The 19,862-nt window shown below is 41.8% G+C and overlaps 1 pseudogene across 1 annotated transcript; it reads left to right on the top strand.

Moving 5' to 3' along the window:
- The first annotated feature begins 6,320 nt into the window (after window positions 1–6,320).
- On the top strand, window positions 6,321–19,751 carry LOC311040101 (zinc finger RNA-binding protein-like; annotated as a pseudogene). Its single transcript, XR_014602946.1, has 17 exons — window positions 6,321–6,404; window positions 7,243–7,381; window positions 7,988–8,207; window positions 9,225–9,478; window positions 10,671–10,923; window positions 12,238–12,422; window positions 12,977–13,096; window positions 14,542–14,697; window positions 14,971–15,099; window positions 15,981–16,195; window positions 16,643–16,731; window positions 17,225–17,377; window positions 17,643–17,785; window positions 17,944–18,077; window positions 18,266–18,359; window positions 18,617–18,702; window positions 19,271–19,751. The product of XR_014602946.1 is annotated as a zinc finger RNA-binding protein-like (transcript).
- Window positions 19,752–19,862: the final 111 nt, after the last annotated feature.

Below are 19,862 nucleotides of genomic sequence, written 5' to 3'. Positions count from 1 at the left end.
GATCTCTTTATGAGTAAGGCCTAGTGGCAAATATTGCGCTGCAGTGTGTGTCTGACACTGTGTAACACTGCAACATGACTGTCATATCATGACAGTTATGGCGCAACTGTTCCTGTTTTATGAAATGTCTCCATTTCTCCATCTCAATTTGTACATAAACGTTCGGATTTCAAATGTAAAGTGCTGACCACACGGCCACGGATGTAACATGTTGAAACACTTGGGTCCCGTATCTTCCATATTGTTCAATGAAAAGCATTTTCTCATAGTTATAATGTATCAGAGTGCAGTACACCTCCAACCCGATAGGGTCATGTAGTTGAAAGCAGATGAAGGACATTTTGAGAAAATGGCCACCAATCGGATTAAAATGCTTTTTATTGAACAATATGGAAGATACAGGTACTTAGACCCGGGCTTTTTAACTTGGTACATCGTATATCCGTTGGCCGTGGGATCAGCACTTTATATTTGAAATCTGAACGTTTATGTAGATGTACGGGTTGTAAATGGATGGAATGTACACAAGGTTGTCCCATGTGCAAAAAGAACAGATTTACAAGCTATCACTGCGATGGTACAGGATGATAGCTTGTAGATCTGTTCTTTTTAAGCATGCGCCACCGCGCAAAGTTATGACGTACAAGCAGGTCTGAGGTCTGACGCAAGTCGCGTTCCTCCGTGTGTGGCTCAAAATACTTTCAACACTTGGACGTATTTATGCTTTGTCAAAAATAGCGGATCTACAAGCTCACACCATGGTTCTGTTGCTCCTTTGTAGTTTGGCAGTAAAGTAATTTTCCCTAGAAATAGCCTATTCTGCCAATAGATCCACGTACAGTAGTGTAAAGTAACTAAGTACTCAAGTACTGTCCTTAAGGTATTTTTTACTTTACTGGGGTATTTCCAATTTTCAGTACTTTTACTTTTACTCCACTGCACCTCAATTGAGGCAAATATTGTACTTTTACTCCACTACAATTATTTGAAAACTTTATTTAGCTACTCTGTAGATTTTGATTATTATTGCAAAACACACTAATCACTTCAGTTCAGCCCAATGCTTCGGGATGCATCGCATTGTGAGCTTGTAGATCTACTATTTTAGATCTGCATTTTCTGGCATGGCCAGACTAATATCACTGCATATATTAGTCTGGAATCTCTGGAATCTCTGTGTTTGCCCCTCAGAAATGCTTCTGAGGGGCAAATTTAAAAAATGCCTCTGGTGCAGGCCTGGAATTTCGTCATTTTAGGAGGCAAGGCCACCTGGCCTTTGGTGTTGTAATTTTTAAGGGCACAAAGGCCAAATGCCAGGGCAGGAAGACCATCAAATAAAACAATGCTTTTTAAGTCCATGGAAATAATGAATTTAACTTGAAGTTTAAGGATGATTTAATTTTAATATAGTAGGCTACAAGCAGTAGCGTATGGTGGGTTCTAACGTGGACCAGGCCAGATTCTTAACCCCCCCCCCCCCCCCCCCCCCCCCCCCCCCCCGCGGGCCGGCGGGGGGGGGCTCGCGCAACGATGGTTTGACGGGGAAACCGGTTTTGAATGGCCACCCATTAACAATCCGGCCGAATGCAAATAAGCCCGATTTGAAAACAAAGGCGAATTTCTGTGGTTGGCTACAACAGAATGGGTGATGGGGTGCTAATGTTGTTATGTTGATTTTTAGTTTTTTTTTCCCATGGGGGAGCAGAGTTTTCCAGACCGGGCCATGGCCCCATTGGCCTCTATGACGATACGCCCTTGGCTACAAGAAAGAATAGTATAACTGTCTGGCAAATGAACAATATTTTTCACAAGTCATATAGGTCTCAATATTTGTCACATTAAGCCCTGGACTTCACTGACTGAAGTTGGGGCAGGGCAGCCAACACTCCTGGATCCTGCAGGAGTCTCCTGGATTTCATTTCTCCTGGGTTTCTCCTGGATTTGGTCTCAAAGTCCCATCAAATGACATCTACTATGTTAAAACGTTTCTGCGGGAGGAGCCTCAGACCCCCCCCCCCCCCCTCTGCTGCTTGGGGGTTGTGGTCAGTGCATGCAATCATACAGAGATATTCACTTTTAAGCAATGAATGGTTATTATTACAGATGGGTCTTACATTCAGTCATCAAATCAATTTCTGTAGGCATACTTTAAGCGGTTTAATGGGTGAAATTGTACCCATTGTCCAATGCTAGTTCAGCAAGCCTGATAAAAGTATCAAACTCACACAAAAAGCTTTGTTGTAAACCCTTTTCAGTGAAAGTGTATAGAATGTTTATTTTGCCATGTTGACATTGCTGTAAAACAAACAATAGTTAAGTAAGCCTGTAGCATGTAGTCTACACTGCAGTGAATCATGTTGTCTAGCGACAGACCAAAGTGAGACTTATGCACTTGACAGACTTTATGCTGCTGTGAGAAACATGGGATTAAACTAACGCATTAAAGTAACTGTTTTCCTGTTCTCTGTTATACATTATAGTTCCTAAGTACAGTAACCAGGTTAAAGTTACTAAAGTTAAAAAAATGGCATTACTTAGGCCTTCACTGAAATCTGTCATGCACGTCCCAGCAGAGTGATTCAAATTCAACAGCTAAGAAGTATCACAGTAGCTCTCACTCTCGATAAAGCATATGTTAATTCCAAATATTAACACCTCAGTCTACAGTCTTTCTATGCTTATGTGTTCACTAATGATTATTTGTCCTAGTGTCTATGCTGACCTGGTCTTGGCTAGACACCTGTCACTCCCCTTCTCAGCTCATGTGTGATTAGAGCCTGACGCTATAAAGAGGAGCTGTAGCCAGCTCTCGGCTATTCCCCACAGCACCCCAGCAGAGCACAAGAGTTTATTGGCTCCCTTGACTATTTGTACTTTCTTTATTTAAGTTACGATGGGCTGATTGTAAGTGTTTTTAATGTTTGGTATGATTTTCGTTATTGGTTACTTTGTACTTTGTGTTTTGTAGTTCATGGGAGTCTGGTGAAAGGACACAATTGTAACTTTAATTAGAAATATAAATAAAGATTATTTATTTAACTGCTGTCCCTTCAGACTCAGTGATTTCATTTCCCATAGAGTGTGAGGACGTAGTCTTCTTCGTTTGCCACCTTCACCTTCTCGACGATGACAGGGAGTACTGCTTCTGCTTCGACAAAAGGACCCGCACATTAACATGTATTTGTCCACAGACCCCCATCTGATAAGATTTGGTTTTAAATATACTTATTTTCAGGTTTGTGTGTGATTGTGTGCTAACAATGTGTGTTAACATAATTTATACACTACTCTTGACTTTCTGTTCTGATTCAGATTACACAAACTAGGTATACCACCTGTTTGATGAATGTAACCGATATAGGGTGATGAGTTAAACAAAGGGGCTTTGAGGAATGTTCAGGATGATCTTATACAAGAGTCAAGACCATAGATGTAATATAGTTGGATGATTACATTATATGATAAGATGGCGGACAAGTTTCAAATAACTTGATCATTGAGAGACAAATCCTTTAAGGTGTGCATCTTTTTTGGAAGCATATTCATTCTGTAGATTTATTATTCACTGTAACACCTAATACAAGGGCACAGAAATGTGGCAGTCATAGGGGTCTTAAACGTTTTCAGGCCAGGGACCCCCGTTGGGGGGTGGTACAGCATATATTGTATAATGCAGGGGTCTTCAACGTTTTCAGGCCAAGGACCCCCTAGCTGAGAGAGAGAGATGAAGCAGGGACCCCCTCTATATTGTATAGAATGGTGTTTCAGATATACTTTTGCTGCTCTTTTCTCCCTCTACACCTATAACTCTTTGCCAAAAATAGCAGATCTACAAGCTCACAACGCCTCGCAGTGCGAGGCGTTGTGAGCTTGTAGATCTGCTATTTTTGGCTAAAGTTCTCCTCAGAAAAGGGATGCTAGGGTTCAAGTGGTTAATATAAAAAAAGAAAAATCATATCACACAAAGATTTGGCGGACCCCTGTAGTAACTCTGAGGACCCCCTAGGGGTCCCGGACCCCCTGTTGAAGATCCCTGGTATAATGTATAACATTGTGTTTCATAGACATACGTACCATGTTGTGCATTCAAGCTATTAAAATAATAGATTAATATATTCATTCATATCCACTGCCATTAGTAAACATACTTTACTAACTGAGAAGAATGTAATACTATCAACAATCTACCACACTTTAAGTATATTTTGATGCCGATACTTTTGTACTTTACTCAAGTACATTTTCATTACCAGACTTGTACTTGTAACAGAGTGTTTCTACAATTGCAGTATTGATATAACTGATTCATTGATATTCATTGTTAAATAAATATTACAATGTATGTCTATTATTATTATTATTATTATTATTATTATTATTATTTCCCTTATTATTATTATTATTGCTGTTATATATTTCGCTATTATTCTTCTCTTTAACTTTTAAATTAGTCAAATGACGTTTGCATTGAAAACAAATGTATCTATTTTTGGTTCGTGCGCATGTGCGTGCTTGTAATAGTGTGTGTGTGTGTGTGTGTGTGTGTGTGTGTGTGTGTGTGTCGTGTTTGTTCGCGTCGTGCCCTCTCGCATGTACGCATGTCTGCTTGTCAGACCAATCACAGCCCTTGCTGTTTGGTCCCTCCTCTTAAATTCCCCGCTTGTGGCTGCTCGTCTTCACTTATCATGTTTTCGTGCGGATGCTACGTCGCTCCGTCCGATGAGAGATTACTATTGTAAACTGTTCTACTTGATTTCGGTTCATATATCACTGATCTACTTTCATTTCGTCGTCTTTTGTCTAAGGTGAGTAATATTACTTTATCTACTTTTTTTCCCCGCCTTTATTACTTCTTTCCCGCCTTTTTTGGACCCGTACATGTACATAAACGTTCAAATTTCAAATATAAAGTTTTTACCCCATGGCCACGGATGTTATAATTATGTACGGACCCTCAGAAGTAGCCGTATCTTCCGTATTGTTCAATAAAAACGCATCTTAATCTGATCGGTGGCCATTTGCTCATAGCTGGCACACTGTATCAGAGTGCAGTACACCTACCAACCGATGGGTAATGCAGTTGAAAGCATACGGCGGACATGCTGAGAAAATGGCCACCGATCGGATTAAAATGCTTTTTATTGAACAATACTGAAGATACGGTTACTTCTGAGGGCTCGAACAGAATTTTCACATCCGTGGCCGTGAGGTAAGAACTTTATATTTGAAATGTGAACGTTTATGTACATGTACGGGCCTTAAATGAATTAAGTACAAACGCCAGGTTAAGTTTGTTTCAGGCCCCAGGACTCTGGGTAATGGCTTGTTTACATAAACTCATGTCACAATCGACCTGTCCATAACAATTCATTATACAACGCAGAATGCAGCTTTTAATCAACATGCCATTTCTTATATCTTGTCTGTTAAAATTGAGCTTGTAGATCTGCTAAAACTAACTTTAAGCAGCGACGATTGCTCTGAAACTGGGTTAAAAACGACTAGTCAGCTATAGGCTAACCAGTGCTAACGGCTATAAAAGTATGCTTACAACTTCTGCATGGCAGTGACGTTTGGAACCAAATGGACCCTAACCAAATGGACCCTAACGGGTCCATTTGGTTCCATTTGGACACTCTCAGAGTTAAATTAACATTGATTTTACAATATAAATTGGGGTCCCAGAGATATAAATGCCATTAAATGGGGGTCAATAGCCTAATGGATGTCAAAGTGGGGGTCCTTTGAAGTTAAAATGGTTGAGAATCACTGCTAGAGAGCCGTAAAAACCTTCTCTTATTGGGGTCCCTGGCTTATCTTTTCAAATGGGGATCCGTGGGGTAATAAGCGTCTATTCGGGGGTCCTTGACATGAAAAAGTTTGAGAACCACTGGTATAGAGTAACACGAGTTTAACGCTAGAAGGAGATGCTGTTGTAATTTGACTGTTTTACTAGCAGTAAATAGACATTCATTTGACGCACTGTTTGGTTCAACAAGTGTTTTGTACTGGGTTGACTAATGTTAGAGGACGCCGTGGCTTTGGGGTTGTTTGTTTTCATTAACCTGGTTGCTTGTATCTCTCGCTGAACCTGGCAACAACTGCCATGTCCGCTTATTGTAAGCGGATGGTCGCGCTTCTTTTGGGGCTTGTTTTGGGGTTGAAAAGGACCGTAATGAGAGTAGACGGTACACGGTCGGTCGTACCGTGTCGGTCGCGCATGCGCGCCACTCTCAATTGTATATTAGGATCATCATATTTATGATTATGTGCCCACATTTGCCTCTAAATTGTGGAGAAACTGTCGATGCGGAACCAAAATGTCAAGCAATTGTTTCCGCCCAGACACATTTCACTGTTGCACAATAACAAAGTTATTGAGCGTGCGAGCAGTGGTGGAAAAAGTAATCAAATTCTTTACTTAAGTAAAAAGTACCAATACTGCAATATAAAAATACTCTGTTACAAGTAAAAGTCCAGAATTAAAAATTGACTTGAGTAAAAGTACAAAAGTATTGGCATCAGAATGTACTTAAAGTATCAAAAGTAGTACTAATTATTTGAAAATAGCAAATCTACAAGCTCACAAGGCGTCGCGCTCTGTGAGCTTGTAGATCGGCTATTTTCAGATAGACTATGTATAAAATAAGGCTAAAGTGGTTAAGGTATGTTTTTTAATGTAATAATAATTTATATCTTAAAAGTAACTAGTAACTGAAGTTTTCAAATAATTGTAGTGGAGTAAAAGTACAATATTTGCCTCTGAGATGTAGTGGACATAAAAGTACTTTTCCCCCTCTAATTAATGGATTTTTAAATGTATTTGTATGCTTTCGAAGAAAAGTTTTTTGTTGGGAATGTTTTGATAATCTTTTGAAATAATAAAAAAATGAGGAAGTTAGGAAACACAAAATAAACATATTTACTCGCGTGACCCATACAAATTGGTCCACGACCCACACTGTTTGGGAAACGGTGGGTTAGAGTACCTCTTTCTCAAGTGGTATGGTAACGGCCGTCTCTCTTTTGTCATGAGGCGGATCGCTGCTTGGAACAAGATAACAATAAAATCAACAGCAAGGGAAAAGCTGCCATTCAGCTATTGATTTTGTGTCCAATATTGTTTGTTCTGAAAATAATAATAAATTGATTGTTTGACTGTGCTATGAAATCTAGCAGTGCATGTATGGTTTTCAAATGGCCTATACTATAAACATTGCTTGTGGTGTTTGTCTTCTGCAGGACACATATTCGTATGTGCGGTCTACAGCCCCGGCTGTCGCTTATGACCCCAAGCGATACTACCAGCAGCCCATCGCTACATCAGCTGTGGCCGCAGCACAGCCCCAGCCCACAGTGGCAGAGTCCTACTATCAGACAGGTACGTTCAACTCGCCACTGACTGGACTCATCATGGTGAAGAAAAGTCCTCCTAAAGCTGTCATTCTCAAAGCTTTTTAAAAACTTTGATGACCTCCAGTTTGGTGTGCATTAGGCCAGTGGTGCTCAAACTTTTTAATTTCAATGACCCCTCATAACTCTGAGAGTGTACAAATGGAACCAAATGGACCCGTACGGGTCCATTTGGTTCCATTTGTACACTCTCAAAAGTTCCAGACCTGCACGTGTCCATTTGGAACCACCTCAAGGAACCCTGAGGGTCCCTGGACCCCACCACTGCATTAGGGTCCATTTGCTTCCATTTGTACAAAAAAAGGTCAATCTATAAGTGTGGTTCTCACAACGCTTGTATACTCAGCTACTTTTGAAAATGTTTCACAATGACCCAACCACAACAAACATTTATTTCTTAAAACATCAAAGAGTCACGGCACACTCATGGCTGCTGATGCCAAACCAGTTTATTAAGGACAAGAGAACAACAAAAACATGTGTTGTTTATATCCCACATGGTTTTTGGATAATGGATATGTTTTGTGTTTTGTGCAACCTTTAAAAAAAAAGTATTCTCTATTTCCCCACATAGCTCCCAAACCAGCGTACACGCAATGTGACGCCGTACACCCAGACCCATCAGACGCGCCAGGTGACTGCCATCAAACCGGCCACGCCCAGCCAGGCCACCTCCACCTTCTCCATCTACCCGGTGTCGTCCACTGTGCAGCCCGTACCCTCTGCTGGAGCGTCCGTAGTGCCGTCGTACTCCCAGAGCCCGACCTACAGCACCAACGCTGTCACATATTCTGGTAAGGAAATGCCCGGCCGTCACCCACACATACAAGTTACCCACACGCTAAACCCAAACGTAGTCGAGCAATATAGTTGAATGTGAGCTGCAGAAACACATTTAATTGATCTGGGTGCCATCGTTATAATAACCCATTAAAACCGGGAAAGCATCTGTCATTTTAGATTTTAGCTGTATAGCAAAACACGTTTTAAGAACACTTAAAAGATCTCTCAATAAATGTTCAAAAATAGCAGATGTACAATCTCACAGTCATCACTTCGTGCCGCGCTGCGAGCTTGTACATCTGCTATTTTTGAATAATTTTGAATGGATGCAACGTGTTCATTACTTTGCAACGTTCCCCATACATAGGCTGTCGCTTGTATTTGCTTTCGCAAAATTCAATTCAGTCGAACATAATTATTCAACGTACGCGAGTTGTGTCGCATCGGGCGTAGATGCAGAATCTTGTCACTCAAAACACAGTTTAGCTAGACTGCACATTTTAGAATGGAGGAGGAAGCCAAAAGTTCCCAGTGTTAAACACTGACGCATTTGATTTCTTTCTGAGATGCTGTGGCTTGTAGACTTAGAATAGGCTCTATGCACAGCAGCCATATTATCACTTCTTTCATAGGTGTTACCAATGATACTAATGAAGGCTCTGTTCCATTTAGTGTAGCACAGTGGTTTCCCACGACCCTCATAACTCTGAGAGTGTACAAATTTACATACATTTGTACACTCTCAGAGTTACACACTTGCAAGGGGCCATTTGGAAGCCCATGAGGGTCCCTGGACCCCAGCTGTAGACCCACTGGTGTAACAGAGTGTTTCCAGTGAGCCAACATGCACAATATCAGCACCCTGACTCTGTTTGACCAGAATGGAACAGAGCCTTCATTAGTATCATTGGTAACACCTGTGAATGTCTTAATAATATGCTGCTGTGAATAGAGCCTATTGGTATCTTTAAAAAATATATTTTATTGAAATGCATTTCTTCATCACTGCCCCTATTCCTGCTCCATAGGTACGTCTTACTCGGGCTACGAGGCTGCCGTGTACTCTGCTGCCTCCACATATTACCAGCAGCAACAGCAGCAGCAACAGCAGCAGCAACAGAAGCAGGCGGTGGCCGCGGTAGCCGCTACAGCAGCGTGGACGGGCAGCACCTTCACCAAGAAGCCGCCCTTCCAGAGCAAGCAGCTCAGGCCTAAGCAGCCGCCCAAACCCCCTCAGATCCACTACTGTGACGTGTGTAAGATCAGCTGTGCAGGCCCACAGGTGAGCACACTCAAAATTTGAGAACTTTGATAAACATACTTTTTAAGTCTTTAAACCTTTGCCTATAATGGCATGCCCAAAATGGGTAAGCCAGGATTAATGTGGTTAACTACATTAATCTACAATCTTCTTGTAGATATTTGTAAAGGGGTAAAAAAGGAGGGGGCCCATTATAGACCCCTGGCTGACACCGATAAACACATTATTTAGGAACATAATGGATTGTAAACGGTCACAAAAGATATTAACCCTCATTCAATATACACACGCCCACATACAGGCAGGCTTACTTGACGTTGTGTACTTGTCTCTATACTGTGTATATTTGGCACAGATGTATGCATATATGACCGGTACGCAAGATCTATGCTTGGTTCAGGTGTTTGGAAGGACAAAAAAAACAGAACATATTTGCATATCTGGTTTGATAAAGACATAAGCCAATCCTTTTACAGCTTCATAAGTCATAAGGGGAACTTTAGCTTTGACGTGTTTTGGCAATTAACGCAAAGATGTCAACATGTGTGTTCCCAAATATGAGATTTATGATATGAGAGCATTGGCCTTACTGACGCACGCTGGAATGATTACCAACGTTTGTCTGTGACTGTGTTGTGGTATTAAATCATGCTGCAGTGTTTTTAGATCTTACCACAATACTGATATTCAGCATGATGTACAATTTTTTTTTTTAAATTTCAATTGAAAAGAAAAGGGGCAATCCTTCTTGAAGGTAAAGCCTTTATTGAATAGCTATAATTTCATTTTAGAAAAAAAACATGTGTCCACCTACAGAACTCGGCCTTTATGAATTGAATACGCAGGACCACAATGGAAACAAGCCCTCAGGGATTTTTGTGTTATCCTTTTAGCATCATTGTGTAGGCCTTACTGTGCCTCTGTACTTTTTGCAAACTGCTGATAAAGAATTCAATCAATCAAAGCCACACAGCAATTTGCATGATGCTCAAGCAATGGCTGAACATGGCTTGCTATCGTGCTGCCTAGGATGGCAAATAATCAGTGATATGTTGGATGGATGGATAGGCTTTTAGTTTAGTGGTGTTAGTTAACAAAATTCAGTGTCGTAAACATACATGTCGTTACAATACACAATGTCATTTAGAAAAGGGTTTGGACAGCTGCTTTTTACAACAAACCCTCAAACGTGTTGCTCTGCTCCGTTCCCCAGGTGGTGAAGCTTCACACCAAGCTGGGGAAACCCATCCCTTCCACGGAGCCCAGCGTGGTCTCCCAGACCTCCTCCTCCACCACGGCCGCCCCCAGTAAGACCCCCCCCCCCCCTCCTCTGGCCTGGGCAGCTCCAGCACCACCTCTTCGTCCCTGTCCATGGGCACCTCCTCCTCCAATGCTTCTGCCTCCCACCCACAATTCCTCCTACCTGAAGCCGGTCAACATAGTGAGCGGTGGCGGGGAAGGCCCCCGTCAAGAAGGCCTCCGCCCCCAAGATCAACTCTGTCGGTCTTGTCGGTATTTGACAATGACTTCATTCTTCACCTTGTTGCCATTATGCTCTGTACTGTGTTTTTGCTGTATTCCTGTTTGATTAGTATAGCTCTGCATTTAACCAGTTCAACCACATGAATCCTAGCGTCCCTATTCGGGGCTTGTCGTAATAGGCAAACATTCAGTGAAAACAAAAATCGTCTCACTACACGTCACGAGGCATTGTGTGAGCTTGTAGATCGGCAGAGATTGATGAGTGATAGAAAAGGGCGGGGCCAATTACAGACCCCTTGCACACCCATCTAAGTATATAGGGTTTAATTCATTGAACCCCTATATGTACTTATCACACAATGAATAAAGAAAACGACTTCCATTTTCACTTTAAAAATGATGAAACATTTTTGTTTTGACAATTTGCACCTATAATGACGTGCCCAAAATAGGGACACCAGGTTGAAAGTGGTTCAAACACTCATCACTAATAAAGAGTAAAGCTGGTTTCACAAAGCGTGCTTTGCACTCAAAGGCTACATGCCAATGTCTGGATAAGTCTATGCCAACTTGTGTAGTGATGGACGGCGACCAGGCGTGCGTTTCCAAACCTAACATTTCTTGAAGTTCTGTGCCTTGTAGAATAACAAGTGTATAACCTAGTTTAACCATGCAGTCAAATGGCCAATAGTTCACTCCTGGCCCTTGCAAATGGAAACGGTCATTGTTTTCCTTTTTTTTTTTAATTATTGTGATTTATTGCATTTGTATGCTGTCCATTAGTCAAAGCATCTGTGGACTAGTGACTCCTCAGTAAAATGTAAAATGGAATGTCACAGTTTTAAGTAAACCAATACTAAGAATCTTTGAATGGGATTGTGTGTTAATAGTGATGTTTTGATTGTTTTTGCATGATCAAAATTTTGATTTGCAAATTCTTATCGGTTAATCAATTCATTTTTTGTGTGTATTTACGATTAGAGGTTGGGTGTTCACTAATGTCTATGGTAAGTTTACGGTAACTTTTGATTGAAAAATAAGGCCCTGCTACAAATAATAACTTCTCTAGCTGTGGTCTTTTGGAGCAGTAAGGATGAAGTCATTAGTAGACACAATTTCGGGTTTTATCGTATTTGTTGGCTGTTTACTTCATCCAATGCCATCTGCAAACTCACAACACCTTGCATCGCCTATTTTCGCCACTAAATAGGCAATTTATGAAATATTGGAAGAGGGTTTGTGCCCAATAGCAATGGTCTGAGACTAAAGAACCCTACCTCCCCCTTCGCCCCTTGCAGGAGGAAACAAACTGCAGACCATGGCGAAAGCGGATGAGATTAAGGCGGCGGAGATATCCAAGCCAACGCCACCCTCCATGGCTGCCCCAGAGACCAAGAATGATGTCTCTGATTGGCTGTCTGCGGCGGCGCTAGCTGCACTGCAGAACGACGTGCAGCCTGTTGGACACGACTACGTTGAAGAGGTATTCTGACAGTTCACTTGGGTGTTGCTTGCCAAAAATAACTGATCTACATGCTAACACGTCGCATCACGACACATTGTTAGCTTGTTGATCAGTTATTTTTGTGAGTATAAATTATATTGTTAAATTGTCCTTTTTTTTAGTAAGGCAAAAAAGTGTGCACAACTGCAGCAGCCCAAATAGGGAGACAGCTGTTTTTTGTTTAACAAACCCCACTGGCCATGAACCAGAGGGGAAGGCCAGTGCTGTGGATGTGGGGATGTAATCGTTCTATATTGCACTCCATCAAACACAAGTATAAAAGAGTTAAAATGAAGACTGGCTCTGAGTCTGCCGTACAATTGTATTTTTACGGCGTTGCTCGGCCATACCCTACCTGTCTATGAGAGGGTCTGTGTGTCACAAACCACAGGACCGATCAGTGCTAAACTTTGCATGCACGCTACACAGAATTAACTCCACATTGCAGCCATGCTGTTGGATCCTATAAGAGTTCAAGTTAAAAACCACTGCTATAGAGGGAATTGAACATTTTGTGTTACCCATCTCCTTAGGTCCGCAACGATGAAGGCAAAGTCATCCGCTTCCACTGCAAGCTGTGTGAATGCAGTTTCAACCATCCCAACGCGAAGGAGATGCATCTGAAGGGAAGGAGGCATCGACTGCAGTACAAGGTTGGTACATTTTCATAGGTGCAGGCACAAGTGTTATTATTCCTAATAAACCGCTCACAAAATGTAAGGAAACTTGAATTTGGGCCATTATATCTCCCCTTTACTAATACCAATCAGTAAAGTGTTATATATCATTTTTATCGGTGATTAGTCACCTTTACAACGAGGTACAGCTTGTAAGCATCGGGCATTCATGGATTGAGCAACACAGGCAAACGTGTGGGTAGCGCCGAGCAAAAATGTGCCAAAATGGCCTGTTAGACTTTTCTGGTGGAATTCACTCTCGTTTTGTCACTGTTCAGTTGGTATTCACCTTTGTTGCTTGGAGCATTTAAGATTGCACTCTCCCACAGTACTAAGGACAAGATAAGAAAAAGAAACATGTTGGCCATACACTTCACAAATTGTACACTCAGTTTCAGGGTCCTCAGTAGCGTGTGGAAGATCAATATGCAGCCACAACAGCTTCGCACCTCCTCCTCATGCTGGTCACCAACCTGGCCACTTTCTGCTGTGGGATGGCGTCCCATTCCTCAATGAGGATATGTTGCAACTTGCAAGTCAGCCAATGTGGTTCTGTTGGTCACGCTAAGGCGTACAGCACGCCCAAGTTGATCCCACAAATGTTCAATTGGGTTGAGGTCTGGACTCACGGCAGGCCATTCCATCCTCTCCACTCCCAAATTCTGGAGGTACTCTCCGATGATCCTGGCTCTGTGGGGGCGAGCGTTGTCATCCTGGAGGATGGCATTAGGTCCCATATTCTGAAGGTATGGGACCGCCACTGGCTCCAGCATGAGGAGGAGGTGCGAAGCTGTTGTGGCTGCATATGGATCTTCCACACGCTACTGAGGACCCTGAAACTGAGTGTAAAATTAGTGAAGTGTATGGCCAACATTCTTATCATTTTGTCCTTAGTACTGTGGGAGAGTGCAATCTTAAATGCTCCAAGCAACAAAGGTGAATACCAACTGAACAGTGACAAAACGAGAGTGAATTCCACCAGAAAAGTCTAACAGGCCATTTTGGCACATTTTTGCTCGGCGCTACCCACACGTTTGCCTGTGTTGCTCAATCCATGAATGCCCGATGCTTACAAGCTGTACCTCGTTGTAAAGGTGACTAATCACTGATAAAAATGACATATAACACTTTACTGATTGGTATTAGTAAAGGGGAGATATAATGGCCCAAATTCAAGTTTCCTTACATTTTGTGAGCAGTTTATTATCTTTGGCTGATGTCGCTTGCTGATAAGAACTGATCTTCAAGTCATGTTTTAGCTGGGACAACGTTATTTTTAGCATGACATGTTTTTAGACCGAAGCGAGTAATCTACACGACCCAGGACACTAGACTGAACTATTTTGAATGGTTAAACAATAAGTCATAAGTTGATCATGCCGTCATCTGTCCTGACATTTCCTCTTCACCTGGTCTTTTAGAAAAAGGTGAACCCTGACCTTCAGGTGGAGGTGAAGCCTAGCATCCGTGCCCGTAAGATTCAGGAGGAGAGGATGAGGAAGCAGATGCAGAAAGAAGAGTTCTGGAGGAGGAGAGAGGAAGAGGAGCGCTGGAGGATGGAAATGAGGTACGATGAGGTCTTTGATGACCAGCTGATGTTTTTTTGTTTTTTTAACTTGCGTCTCCATTCTGGGGAAAACATCTGCCGAAAATAGTGCAGATGTATTTTCCACGGAGATTTGATGTAGAGGGGAAAACGGGAGGGAACCAAGTATAGACCGCTGGGTGATCCCAGTCGACTAAGTATATAGGGTTTAAGTGGGTCATCAGTGGACATTCTCCATGTCTAATCTGCTGAACTCCCAGGTCACTGTTTTTTTTTTCTTCCCCAAACTGCTGAAACTTTCCAGGAAGAAGAGCACCACTGGGATGACAGACGCCGTATGCCCGACGGAGGCTATCCTCAGGGGCCCCCTGGGCCGCCCGGTCTCTTGGGGGTCCGGCCTGGCATGCCCATCCCTCAGCCTCAGGGACCTGTGGTAGGTCCTGGGTCCTCTGAATGTTTGGGTGGTGTAGCCGTCCCTATATGTGAGGTTGGGACATTGACATTTGCTGAACTGTGATTGGCCACCCATTGTACCCCCCAAACCCTGCACTGTGATTGGCCACCCATTGTACACCCCTTCCACCCACAATGGGTGGCCCCTGGACACCCCCGCTGACTCTATTCAGCACTGTGATTGGCTAGCGAGACACATGATGAAATTAATAACCTATAAATAGGACTATGCACTTTAAAAAAAAACTTTAAAAAAAAAAGTGAGCTTCCATCACTGTGATGACCACACCGCCCACTTCACACTGGGTGTGATTTTTGGGGCGGTGTAACATTGAACCCCCTATAGGTGAGTTTTGGACACTGACCAATCCTGCACCGTGATTGGCCAATAGTCTACAACGCAGTCTACACCCCTAACCCTTCCATTGTTAATGCAAATCGATACTTTTGCAAAGTCAGCCAATCACATTACAGCTAGTGTCATCACCACTAGCTGTAATGTGATTGGCTTTGCAAATTCAGGACTGTGATTGGCTAGCGAAACACATGACACATGTGCAGCCCTATGAATAGCAGTATGGACTTAAAAAAAAGTCATTTATCCTTTTTTTTAAGTGAGTCAGGTTGTGATGACCACACACCGCCCACTTCACACTGGGTGTGATTTTTTACTATTTGAATGCAGTTTTGCGTTCTGTTAATCAAGTAACTTGTTGCAGAACTATGTCTTTGTCATTAAAAAGTAATTGGTTACAGAATTGCATCTTTGGAATACTCTTACATAAACTAAATTGAAACCTCATTGCGATTCCTTTCTTGTCCTGTGAATGAATAGTTTTCTTTCCACCATTTCTCTTTTAGCCGCCTCGTCGCCCCGACTCTTCAGACGATGGCTACGTAATGACCAAGCATGCAGCCATTTATCCCTCAGAGGATGAACTCCAAGCTATCCAGAAGATTGTGTCCATCACAGAACGTGCCCTCAAACTGGTGTCGGACATCATCACTGACCAGGACAAAGACAAGGGCAAGGAAGAGGACAAGGAGAAGGAGGAGAAAGAAGTCGCTAAAGACAGGTGAGGCATCTGAGAGAGCTCAACATCTCTTTGTCTCCTCGTGTTTCTGTGTTTAAACTTCAAACATAAAATATACTTAAAGTACTAGAATGTTTGAAAAATAGCAGATCTACAAGGTCATGAGCTTGTAGATCTGCTATTTTCAAGTAGCATATTTATAAAGTAGGGCTAAAATGGCTTTCAAATAATTGTAGTGGAGTAAAAGTACAATATTTGCCTCTGAGATGTAGTGGAGTAAAAGTAATTACAATAGTATATTTGAAATACTCAAGTAAAGTACAAATACCTCAAAATTGTACTTAAGTACAGTACTTAAGTAAATGTACTTTGTTACTTTATACCACTGCTAGATAGCCTGCCTGTAGATAGTGCTTTTGTAATAGTTTCTAATTGTAACACTCCTCATACTGCATGAGTTGTAACATTATTATGTTTTCTCCATCAAAGCATGCATGCTGTACGTGTGAAACATCTTGACCGGCAGAAATACATCTGCTTTGAGGGACCACTGTCTTTTACATCATTTCTGGAGTGTGGTGAGTGAAACATTGTTCCACAGCATGCCCTATGCCATTGATGGTGTACAAATTATTGGGGTCCATTTGGTTCCATTTTTACACTGTCTTAACATTGATTTTACAATATAAATTGGGGTCCCAGAGATAGACATGCCATTAAATGGGGGTCCATTAAAAGGGTTGAGAATCACTGCTAGAGCCGTAAAAGTCTTCTTATTATGGGGGTCCCTGGCATATCTTTTCAAATGGGGGTCTGTGGGCTAATTGTCAATTTGGGGGGTCCTTGACATGAGAAATTGAGAACCACTGTCATATGCAACAACATGCTGGGTGTACAGTACAAGGCACAATCCATTTTATTTAGGATAGAGTGATTCAATGTCTTCAGTAGGGCTGTCAATCTTCATTTTCTGTGGCTATTTTAATCCATTTTCATGACGCATTAATACAAATTAAATCAATTGCACAACACATTTATCAATAAGCTTGTGCAATCTTGTTTTGTCTTCAGTTGCCAAGAAATTTGAAATTCCTAGTACCTCAGACTTAAAAGTCTATGATGACTTGAACACTGAAGTTGACGAGGAGGCGTTTCAGTTTTTTATAAAGAAACCAGACCTTGGTGTGTTGGAGATTTGTTCACCCCAAGACCCAAATCCTGAAGGTGAGTTCTGTTGCTTATCAACATGGAGCCTTATAGCCTCATCCATACAGTCCTGCTAACCTAAAATGTCACACAGGTATATTTTTGTACTTTGAAATGATCTTTGTTTCTATACGCCCAATGTAAGTAAAAGAGAGAAAGTGTCTGAGGAAGAACTTTGTTGGTGTGTGGATCCTTCCGTATCTAATGTGAGCTTTTTACATTACACTTGCCACAAACATTCCTCTCTTGCTAATCACACTTGTTATGTCAACATTATTGCTAGATTCAGTGAGCCCCTCTGCAAGCAATTCCATTGCCAGCAGCAGCAGCTCCTTTCTCAGCTCTGGTGCAGACAATGACGGGTACTCGGATGACACCATCAGTCCTGCTCCAAGAAACAGAGCTGACCTGACTCGTCTCGCTCAGGTAAGCGTTGCTTTTTTTTGGGGGGGGGGGTCATGGTTTACATTTTTGTTACCTTAAATATACTTGGCCACCAAATGTAGTGGCCTGTAGAACCAGTGCTTTAAAATATTACTGTCTATCCCTGTGTTTCCCCCTCCCTTTTTTTTACTTCCACTTAGATGGTTGAAATTCTGAAGGACAGACCTGGCGGAGAGAGGATCCTTACCGAGTATGCTTGGACAAAAAGCCTAACGGATACCAGAAGACGCGACATGGTGAAGATATTGGTTGCACACATGGCAAGTGAACATGGGTATGTTGTCATCTAAAAATTATGCACCCAATACACAATTTTGGTTGTACTTGGTGCAGCCCAAAATCCTCCTTTTTGCAGAAGGCAGCGGCACGGCAATACTTTTGTTTGGATCTCATAAGTGTGTGTGTGTGTGTGTGTGTGTGTGTGTGTGTGTGTGTGTGTGTGTGTGTGTGTGTGTACTGTAGGACTAGTCCTTCAAGGCGTGTTAAAGAGGACTATGCAAAGGGCATCACTGCCTTATTCCCATACCTGGCCGATCCCCAGGGAAATTTTGGCTATGTAAGTACATAAAACACCAGTCTAACGCACATTTACACATGCTCATTAAAACCAAATGACACTTTAATGTTTGGAAAATAGCAGATCTACAAGCTCACTGTAAACTTGTTGCCTTATTTTAAATAGCCGATCGACAAGCTCACTTGTCAGCTTGTAGATAACTTGTGAGCTTGTAGATCTGCTATTGTCACTATATTTATATAGTGACAAATATATATTTGTGTCTAAAATACAGTATTTTTGCTTGACATTTTCAGCTGTGGCGTGGCTGTACACCGGATCTGATATCTTGGCCAACACAGCTGTGGACTGAGGGGACCGTCCCAGACTGCACTACTGCAAGGTTTGTTTAACATAACATGACACATGTGCAAATCAAAACCTTTTAGATCTAACTATCTAATGTTAGCATATGGACATTTTCTTGTGGTCAGTCCATTGTCCGTTTTTAAGGAGGCATTGCCAATATATATACTCTGTAGCTTAACTCTTTGACTGCCATATGAACAGTGTAATAGTGTGCCACTGCTGCCAGCAAAAACAGTGATTTTTACTGTATCAGTTTGCATAGAAAAATACTGTACTTGTACTTCTATCCACTACAGCTCAGAGGCAAATATTGTACTTTTAATCCACTACAATTGTTAGAAAACTTTAGTTACTTTGTAGATTTTGGTTATTGTTTAAAAAAACATAGGGTACATTAACCACTTCAGCCCCATTTAAACTTTGGCTATTTGAAAATGGCAGATCTACAAGCTCACAATGCAACATGTTGTGAGCTTGTAGGCTTACAAGCTCACTTGTCAGCTTGTTGGACACTTGTCAGCTTGTAGATCTGCTATTGTCTATTGATATGCATGTACTTTCATAGCTTTGTGTCTAAAATATTGTATTTCTTTTTTTTACAGCTCCTGCTGCGGACACAGGTGACAGACACACCATCCCAGGTGTGTAACTATCTAATGTTGGCTTATTGACATTGTCTTGGGGTCAAATACTAGGTTGTGGGGGTCTGTGGTTTAATGCATAGGCTAAAAAATGGAAGCTCTTTGACATTACAATAGTTTGAGAACCACTGGTATTCAGGTGACAAGTATATGTTGCTTACATTTTCTATAGTTGTCAGCTAATAATAATAATAATAATACATTTTATTTATAACGCACTTTACATTCTCACGGATGTCAGAGTGCTACAGATTAAAAACAGAGCATAAAAACAGCATAGGCAACAAAACAATTACAATAGACCCAACCAGGCTAAACTAAAGGGCCAACTTTTAGAAATTATAACTCAATACGAAAAACAAACAAAGTCCATGAAAAATTAGAAAAATGCTTTTTTTAAAAGGTAGGTTTTTAGTCAATTTTTAAAAGCATCAGTGGACTGTGGCGCTCTCAGGTGGTCTGGGAGGGCATTCCACATACATGGGGCTGTGTGGCAGAAGGCCCGGTCGCCCATGGTGCGGAGGTTGGTGTCAGGCACGACAAGAAGGTTGGT

This window comes from Gymnoscopelus microlampas (assembly GCF_963454915.1).
Source record: "Gymnoscopelus microlampas genome assembly, chromosome: 23".
Taxonomy (NCBI): domain Eukaryota; kingdom Metazoa; phylum Chordata; class Actinopteri; order Myctophiformes; family Myctophidae; genus Gymnoscopelus; species Gymnoscopelus microlampas.
The sequence above is the reverse complement of the archived record's forward strand: the minus strand, read 5'-3'. Positions and strand labels throughout refer to the sequence as shown.